This window comes from Camellia sinensis, chromosome 4 (assembly GCF_055761805.1).
Source record: "Camellia sinensis isolate YWXY chromosome 4, ASM5576180v1, whole genome shotgun sequence".
NCBI lineage: Eukaryota > Viridiplantae > Streptophyta > Magnoliopsida > Ericales > Theaceae > Camellia > Camellia sinensis.
In genome coordinates, this window is record NC_138964.1 from 155,163,877 (window position 1) to 155,174,039 (window position 10,163).

General features: G+C 32.7%; 1 long non-coding RNA gene across 3 annotated transcripts; it reads left to right on the top strand.

Moving 5' to 3' along the window:
- The first annotated feature begins 3,379 nt into the window (after positions 1–3,379).
- Positions 3,380–9,143, top strand: LOC145789607 (uncharacterized). 3 transcript variants are annotated; one of them, XR_014327706.1, is made up of 5 exons: positions 3,380–3,820; positions 5,870–5,951; positions 6,733–6,815; positions 7,913–8,494; positions 8,949–9,143. It is a non-coding gene; the product is annotated as an uncharacterized LOC145789607 (long non-coding RNA). The 3 variants fall into 3 exon arrangements; XR_014327707.1 differs by having other exon boundaries at positions 7,913–8,000; positions 8,137–9,143; XR_014327705.1 differs by having other exon boundaries at positions 7,913–9,143.
- The last annotated feature ends 1,020 nt before the right edge of the window (positions 9,144–10,163 follow it).

Sequence of the window (10,163 nt, forward strand, 5' to 3'; positions counted from 1 at the left end):
GGAGGATCGGTAGTAGGGAGGAGCGAAGGTGATGGAGGAGCAGCGACCATTGTTATGAGAGAGAGAGACAGAGAGACAGAGACAGAGACAGAGAGAGAGACAGAGAGACAGAGATGGAGGACAGCGGCGGTGTGAGAGAGAGAGAGAGAGAGAGAGCATCAGTAGCAGCAATAGCAACAGCAGTAGCAGTGTTGTGTTTGTGTGTGAGTGTGTCAACCAAACCCTAAGCACACACACACACACACAAACACATACACACACACACACACACATATATATAGGAGCATAATAGTAATCTTACATCGAGCTAAATAGGGAGGGGATGGGGCCAGGGACAGGTCGAGTCCGGGGTTGAGGCATGTATCCCTATCCCCGGCCCGAATATCATCAGGGATTCCTTTTTGAATACCATCCTCAACCCGTTGGGGTATTTTTTGGGGAATAACCGCTTAATTCGGGGTCAGGGGTCGGGTCCCCGTTGGGCAGGGTTCAGATTGTTATCCCTACCTATTGCAGTCACATCATTCTGTTTTTTGTTTTTTATGCATGATTTTTTTTTCATTAATATCGGATAATTTTGAAACATAAAATTATAAATAATGATTCATCATCTATTAATGTAATTTTAGAGATATTATGTACATGTGAATATTTATAAACAGTATAAATTTATTTGCAAACACAATAAAAAATTTGGTAAAACCGTTTTGATTAATCAATAGTGTTTTATGCAAACAAAAATAATATACATACATATATTAGCATAAAATGCTAATTTCATGGATATTCAATAACACAAAAACACTTTAATAATGGCTCTGAATCAATGAAGAAATATAATACTACATACACAGCGGAAAATTATATGGATTCAGGCATACCTTGTGGTAAACAAATTACACAATGAATCCAGCTTGGAATGTGAATAAGACCCATAGGATAAATGTATTATCCTAGATAATGTCTATTCCATCTAACTAATAATTATTATCTAATATATTGAGAATTATCCATATTAAGATTATCTCCTATCTTGAAATATAATATATTATTTTACTTGGATCTCTCCTAATCAGGTCATGCCACTATGAGCGACCCAATTTGATGCATGTTCTAAACTCACCTAATTTCCAACACATGTATATTAGGGATGGCAATTTCAACCCGGCCCGACAGGGACCCGACCCCCTGACCCCGAATTGAACGTTTTTTTCTCGAAAAATACCCTCGACGGGCCGGTGATGATATTTAAAAATAAATCCCCGATGATATTCGGGGCGGGAACGGGGATACATTTTCCAACCCCGAACCCGGCCCCACTCCCCGCCCCGTCCAGCCCCCGACTTTGTTTATATATATATAAATATATGAGTGTTGTGTGTTCTGAACACAGTGTTCATATATATAAATATATATGTGTGTTGTGTGTTAAACAGCTGGCCTACCCCCCTCTCTCTCTCTCTCACTCTCACACACACAACCGTAGCTTCATCACTGCCGGCTCCTCTCGTCTCACTGCCAGCTCCCTCACCGCCAGCTCCTTCTCTCCTTCTCACAATATCTCCGTCTCTCTCTCTCTCTCTCTCAGATCTCCTCTATCTCTCTCTCACATGGATCTCCTTCTCTCTCTCTCTCTCCCTCTCTTGTTTTTTGTTTTGTTCTTCAGATCTGGAAAATAATGGAGATGAAGATGAAGATGTTGATGAAGAACTGTTGGTGATGAAGATCGTTTTCTGGAGCTTTTTTTTTTTTTTTGATGTTCTTGATGTTGCGTTTTGAGTTCAGACTGAGATGTTGTTGATGTTGTTGATGTTGTATTTGAGCTCAAATAACTCGTTTTCTGTTGATGTTGTTTTTTTGGCCGGGGATTTTCGGAGTCGGGGAAACCCGATCCCTGTTAGGGGGCGGGGGTGGGGGCGGTAGTGGGTTCCCTGTCGGGGACGGGGACGGAGGGAAGTTCTGCCATCGGGGATCGGGGACGGGAAGGGTGATCCCCGGCCCTGCCCCGCCCCGTCCCGTCCCGTCCCGTTACCATTCCTAATGTATATCAGTAAATAGTTGTTCAAGACTCCGTCGTGTATTTCTTGTTTAAGCATTGAAAATTTAGATAGCAAGCATTGAAAATTTAGTAGTAGTGAGGGGTAATTTAGGAAACTAGTTATAACTAACTTTTAGTTTTTAATTTATTTTGAGATACAGTACCTCTCACATTTTTTACACGTAAAAGAATAAAATAAAATAAAATAAAAATTAAAAACCTAACTTTTAATCAACTTTCCAAATCGCCCCTAATGGTGTGTTTGGTTCGGGGATTTGGAGAGGGATTTAGAAAGAAAAAAGGAAAAGGTGTGTGAAACTATGTAAAATGTAAGTATATTTTATTCACATTTCATCTACTTTTCCATTTCTCTTTCCAAATTCCTCCTTAAATCCTCCAACCAAACACAGCGTAAAGCATTACAAAGAGTGAAATGTGGCATCAATTTCTTATTATTATTGTGGCATCAATTTTTCGGCAATGCTACGTAGCTCAAATTTTGTGGCTCAAAAGTGGCTCAAATGGCCAAAACGACGTCGTTTTGAGTACAGAACAACATAAAAATGGCCAAAACGACGTCGTTTTGACCATTTGAGCCACTTTTGAGCCACAAAATTTGAGCTACGAGACATTTTCCTCAATTTTTAGATGGCATCAATTTCTTTTATTGTGGCATCAATTTCTTATTATTATTTTGGGCATTGGTCTATATAACATGTGATGAATCAAAATCTACCGGTTTTCAGATGCTTAAAGACTAAGGAAAGGAAAAGAAAAGAAAAGAAAAGCATAGAAAATAATGAAATGTTCTGTTTGCTTGGGATTCCTTATATTTTATGACCAAATGATCTCACTGTGCACTAAATCAACCTTTCTTCTTTTTTTTCTCTCTCTTTCTTTTTGGTTCTGCATTGTGTGACTTGATAGAATTGCTCAATTTCTAATACTTTTCACTGTTCAGGTAATGGTGGTAAATTTTTAATAAAATAAAATATCACATTTAACTTATAATTATTATATTTTTTTCTCTCATAAAAATTTAAAAAGTCAAAAAATTTAAACTAAACGAGATTAAAAAAATTACAATACAAAAAAATTAACTATATTAACTAATATCAAACGAGACTTAGAAATTAAACCTCGTGCTCCACAAAATTTTTACTCGGTTTTTTTGCTTCCATCTTAGGAAAAATGACAATCCTGGACTCTACCGTATGGCAAAAACAGATTAGGTAGGTTATATTCCCTCCCAACTGTTTAACAAAAGTTGAGTTAAGCCCTTGTTTAATTGGGGTATATAATGGGAATATATATATCTATATAATAAGTAAGAATGGTTTTTGAATTCTGATGTGACTATTGTCCCTTTGTCACAATGTGAGCCATTAGATTGACTCAATCTAACGGCTAAAAAATGTCCAAGAGGCAAATACATTTTCAATGGTGGATTTACATTGGTGATCAATCGTACGGTGTTCAAAGAGACAAATACATTTTGTTGGGTTCCTTCTTCCCTTCCATCCATCCATCCATCCATCTCTCTCTCTCTCTCTCTCTCTCTCTCTCATTCAAAATTTAAAATTGAGTTGTCTCCCTCATCTCTCACTCTCAGAGCTCACTCTTCATCTTCAATCTCCCCCGAAAACATAGTAGATCGGCGACTTCGCAGGGGTGCTAACCGGCGACTTCGCATTGGAGAGTTTGTTGGGTGCTAATCGGCGACATCGCGGGGTCCAAATCGGCGACATCGCGGCAACAAACATAATCAAGAATCTGTAATCGGTGAGGTTCAAAATCTTTTGTTTGAGGTTCTCCAGAATCTGTAATTGGTGAGGTTCTCCAGCCCTTGGTTTTCAATGAAACCAACCTTGAGTCAGTTTTTCTCTCTCATTATGGGTGATTAGCAGCCAGATTTTTTTTGTTTTTTTTCTTTGAAGCCACAGAGATCAAACTGTGAGTATTGTTTTGTTGATTTAACTGTGAGATTAAACTGTGAGTATTGTTTTCATTACATTTCATAATCGGTGAGTTTTGTTAATTTCTTATACCTGGCATGTTAAAGGGAAAACAATTTTGTGTGTTAAAATTCTATTTTCCTGTATATTGGCCTAATATGTCCAGCCAAGAAAAAAAAAAATGTATATGTAAATTTTGGAGAAGCTGCCTTTAGTTGGTTAGCTTCCTCATAGGTGTACATTAATTTTAGTTGGTTAGCTGCCTTTAGTTGGTTAGCTTTCCCATGTGGGTTTAAATCACATATACATTTCACAGTTTAAATCACATATTTTTTGTGAGTTTAAAATTGTCTACAGTTTAAATCACATGTTTTAAGGCAATAAACTGTGATTTTAAGGCAATAATGCTACAGTTTAAATCACTCTACAATTATCCATTTCACAGTTTCATGTTAATTTATATCGAATCCTTGATTCATTAAATTCATTCTGTGTCAATATTCTTAGTCTTACTAATTTGTGAATAGAATATATATATGAAATTCTATTTTCCTGTGTATTGATCTAGCTGATTCTGCCCAGCCAAGAGGAAAAATATGTATACATACATTTTGAAATTGTTGAATTCAGTTGGCTAGCTTACTCATAGGTCATAGGTGTACATTAATTTGAACATTAGTGGAGTAGAGAAAGAACAATTCCCAAAATCAGACTGTGAGTATTGTTTTGTTGATTTTTCTTATACAGATAATATATACACACGAAACCATTCTATATTGTATTGATTTTTCTTTAGTAGGAATTTGTGCAACTATTGTATTGAGTTACTCCATTGAATGGTTGTTGTGCCATTAACCATTCTATTGAGTTACCCATTAACCATTCTATATTCCTTGCTTATTAAGTGTTTGATAAAATGTTTAAATGGAATTTACACACAACAAATCCAGTTGATGGTATCCTCTCTCATATATAGATTTTTCGGTTTGATTTTGTGGAGAAATGGGAATCAACCCAATAATTTTTTAACTTGCTTTTGGATAATGGGAATCATCCAATTACCAATATTATTCTTCTCTTGATTTCTACTTCTGGGTCTGTGTTCTATTATTTTTTTGCGATTTTTCTATGTGGGTTTTCTGAGTTTAGGTTTAAGTTGCAATGATGTTGTGCATATTTTTTCTTTGTTAGGAATAGACATCATTTCTTTACTTGCATTTAGTTGAACCTTTCAGATTCACATTTCATGACACATAAGCATTCAATTTTGCTATAGAATTGTTGGTTATTTTCTTCAACATTACCTTTGGTCAGGTAACCAATTGCAAATTTTGCTAGAAAGTTGTGGCGGTTGTTTTTGATGGTCAAATTTTGGATGTTCTGTAAAATACCTCAATTAAAATAGTTCATTTTCTTACATAATTATATACTTTTTTTTTTGTTCAAATAGTAAGTGATTCTATCAAGCCAAGTAAATGACTAAACAATCTTTCTTACAGAGAGTTTGATTAACCATGTTTGAATGCACTTAGTGTTGGTAATGTGAATATCCTAACTGATCAAAGTTATCTTATAGTTTATTATATATTCCCCCCCCCCCACACACACACACACACACTAAAAAAAAAAAATTTAGTGAGTGAATCCATTATAGTTTATTCTACATTCTCCCCAAATAGTGAATGATACATGCCTTGGATATTTGGTAAGGTTAACAAAAATATAGGTATATTCAAATTGGTGAATCAATCAATGGGAGTTGGATCTTATTTTTAATAATAAATAGTGGGCAATTTTTATGGAGTTGATTTTAGATAATGGATAGTGGATAATGGAGCTTGCTTGCTTATATTTTTTATTCTTCCTTTTGCTTCAGGTACATATGCCTTGGCTTGAAGGTGTGTTTGATTAGCTCATAAAAAGTTGTTATGGCTTTGTTTGCTACAATGGTTGATTAGGTAATTGGTCTGCCTTCCATTGATGGATTTGTCAATAATTTGTTGTTTATCTATTGTTTAACTTGGCTTCATTTTTACTAGCTAGGCTTCATTTTATATGTTGGCTATCTTCTGGATTATTAGATACATGCAGTTTATGTTTTTTGTTCAGAGACGGTAGAGAAGCAAGAACCAAGAAGAGCGAGTACTTGATTTTTTTATGCTAATAATTTGGGTCTTCTATTTTAATTTTTGAATTTCATACTATTTTGATAATAATCATTGTGATCATTTTTACTGTAATTTTAAAAATTAGCATTGTTTAGAATGCCTTTATGTTTGATTTTATTGTTTTTCAAAAACAAGATGTTTTAGTTTGTTTTGATTAGACTTAAAAATTGAAGTTAGACAATGAATGGAAGTGTTGTGTGGGTCTATTAGTGAATGTTTCAAGAAATGGAGAGCAATGGCACAACGGCCCATTTAACAAGTGACCCTTTTTTTTTCCCTCTTATATTTTATTGAATGTTTCAATTTTTTATTGAATGGGTCTATTAGTGAATGCTTCAATTTTTTTTTTCTTTTTCGGTTTTTTTTTTTTTTTTTTTTTTTTTTTTTTTGTATGCATTCACTATGTGATTTGTAAAATGGGTCTCCAAAATGCCTCAAAATTTTTATTTGGGTTTTCGTTGGGTGTCTAAATTCTTATGTGATTTGTTTCTCATTTGGGTTTGATTGTATTTCTCATTTATATTATGTGATTTTTTTCTCATTTATATTATGTGATTTGTTTCTCATTTAGGTAAGACTTCGAACTCGTTGTACAGTATTTTTTCCCGATCGTTGTTGATTATGTTGTGTTTTTCCCTTTCTCTGCTCTTGCCGGTAAGATTTAGTCACTCTTCGTTGTTTGCCTTTTCACTTTCTCTGCTCTTGCCTGTAATTTTGATTTGTTGTTTAAATTCTGAATCCTGAAGGAGTTGTTTGGATTTGTTGTTTTGTTGTTTGATAGTAATTTTTGGTTTTGTAGTTTAGGTGTCTGATTTTTGTGAGGGTGCTTTCATTATCCCATCTATGATTTTTGATCCGTATTAAGCATCAAACGATGAAAATTAACTCTGTAGATCTTCCTTGGTTTTGCTTCTGCTACTATGAAAACATTTACTAATTATTAGAGCCTACAATTATTACATAAAACATTATTTGGCTTGCATAGGCAAATACAATGTTCACATGTTCTTAAAGTCATGCCATCATAACTGCATCTTCTTCACTCTACTTTAAGCTTCGAGTAACTCACTTAGAGACCAATTAAGTTGAAAAACTAATGATATATATCAAAAATTGAAACAGATAGTTCAAGGAAAGCTACTATTGCATATAAAGTTGGTTTTGTAATAATTGTTTACATTGGTTGTTGATATATATTGTCTTCACATCCTATACTAAACTAACCTCCATCAAATACATTGAAAATAGTAGGTATGGGTTCAATGATTAGAAAACTGGTTTGTCTACTTGCAATGTAGTATGCTTAATACATATATGGTTGTGGTGATAGTGTATGAACACCACTAATCATATTGGTTTCCCATTTTGTGTAGAACACCATTAATTGTTAGTCTTTGTTACTTTTTAATATGGAAACTAGCTTAGAATGTTATTCTCTGCTTCTTTTCTTTTTTTTCATTACCATGATGAATTCAATTTGTTGTCAATGGTGAGTTGGTTTTGCAATAATTGTTTGTGTTGGTTATTGATTTAGATTTTTTTTTTTTCCCCTATTAGTTGGTGTGCTTCTTTTATTTTTATTTATTTTGAAGTACATTAGTTAGTGTCGTTTGGTTTTATCAGTTGATACTTTTAATACTAATACAATTTGGTTTGAGGCCTACCTTGAATGTGACTTTTTATTTTTCTCATATTTCTTTCCTTTCCAAATTGGAAGTAAGTTTGTCTTCTCTATGTTCTGATTAATTCAGGAAAGGTGACTACTACCGGTATCTTGCTGAGTTTAAGACTGACCAGGAAAGAAAAGAGGTTGCTGAACAATCACTGAAGGGTTATGAGGCATGTTGATCAATTGTCTTGCCATCCTATACTAGAGATATGCATAGTGAATTGCTGCATATTGACATAGTTTTGTTTTTAACCTTCACTTGATGTGTCTTCTTGATGCTGTTCTTTCTTCTTTTTCTTTTTTTAGGTTGCTTCTACCACTGCAAATACAGATCTCCCTTCTTTTTCTTTTTTTTTAAATGGGTTAGATTTAAATGTGTTTCTAAATGGTTTTGATTCCAAAAATATTAAAATGATAAATGAACTAGCACAAGTATTTGGTGGTAATCTTTGTTTAAAAAAATAGTACAGTTAATTTTATTTAATGAACCTTGGGTTTAATTTTAGTTAGATTTGCCCATTAACATTAATTTCAAGTTTGATTCTTTTTTTGTTGCCTACTAATTGTTATACATAATGCTTCAACTAGAAAATGGGTTATGCATTATCACAAGGATGGAAACTCAAAGGAGCATGATCATCCAAAAATGGATACTTCGCACAAGGTAAGCTTTAATTGTTTAAAATTTTAATTTTGTTTGGTTTTACAACCTTTAAAAATTCTTCTTCCTTATAACACGACTCTCTTAGTCTTGATAAAGAAAATTATTTGCTCCCTTTACAAAATTCGAGTTTAATTCTATTTGGAGGTTTGTATGATTTATCGACATTCTCAATTGATCCTTCTATACTATTATTTGCTTTTCTATTCATTTGTTTACTTTAGTAATGCATACATAATTCAATTGACCATAACAGTTATGTTTAATTCTTCTTAATTCATATCTATTGTTTTTCCTATTTCTCATATGTATTTTGATTCGATTTTTCATGTTACAGTTTCTTTTGATGCAATTATTCTTCATTACAATTTCTTCCGATTTCTCATATGCATTTTGATGTGATTTTTCATAGCTATTGATTTTTTGAAGCGAATTTAAGCGAGTGATTTTGTTGCAGGTCATTGATCCATATTAGAAACATTGGGTTATGTTGCTTCTACCAGTGTGTCGTTGGTTGGCTCTCTCATGTTAAATTATTTATTTATTTATTTTTGGGTTAGTTAGGATTATTCTTTTGTATCATAATGTTCATTGACCTTTATTTGACGGAATTCAATAACATTCTTCTATTGAAAGTTATCACATTCTAACTTGCTATAGTGTATAGGTGTGTCATTTTGACGTGGATAAAAATCTAAAATTTGTTATTTGGACTTTTAAGTTTAGCAAATATTTTTAGATTCTTTGCATATGCTACATTCAAATACATAATTCATTTTTTGGACTTTAATTTTGAAATTTACTATTTGAAATTTATAAATGCTTTCGCTAATTCAATGTGTAGAAATAATTTTAATTTCTTATATGTGAAGTTTTAAGTCGGAGTGACATTTACCATTTTGAATTGATTTATTATCATTGAGTTTCGTAGCACGTGACACCAAAAAAATTGTTGGTAGTGCCTTCAGGCACGGGTCATACCTAGTATATATATATATTTAATCGTATATCAGGGACAGAAAAATATGTGGGTCTCATTTTTTTATATTCTTTGTTTGAATGTCGGATATGAAATTCAAAGGTACATAAAGATATGCAATAACATTCCCATCATTACACAAAAATACAAGATATTACTCAAAACTACAAGATATGCAATAACACTCTCTTCATTGGTAAAAAATAATTAACCTATTTTCTATCCTATCTATTTACTTAAGGTATCGCTTAACAAGATACTTAAAATTAATGTAACTTAATAAAAGATAAAATAAATTAAAAAATCAATAAGATAAAATGTTACACTTAAATTATAATCATTTTATTTTCTCTCTCATAAAATTGCAAAAAAAAAATAATTAAAAAGTTCATCACAAAGCGAAACTTTTTTAGCCAGGTCAAAATAATAAAAACATAGACTAAATTAATAGTAAGAGAAAAAATAAAATAATTATTATTTGAATATAACATTTTATCTTATTAATTTTCTAACTTATGTTAGCTTTTATTGAGTTGAATTAATCTAGGAGTTAGCTAGGAAGAATGGTTAGTAAAATTTGCATGTCTTGGAGGAGTTGGACCAGTCAAGATTCATTAGAGATTTTCAACCTAAGAATTATCAAAAAAAATAAAAAATAAAAACCCTGTTGAATGAATTGTGTTGAATATCCTA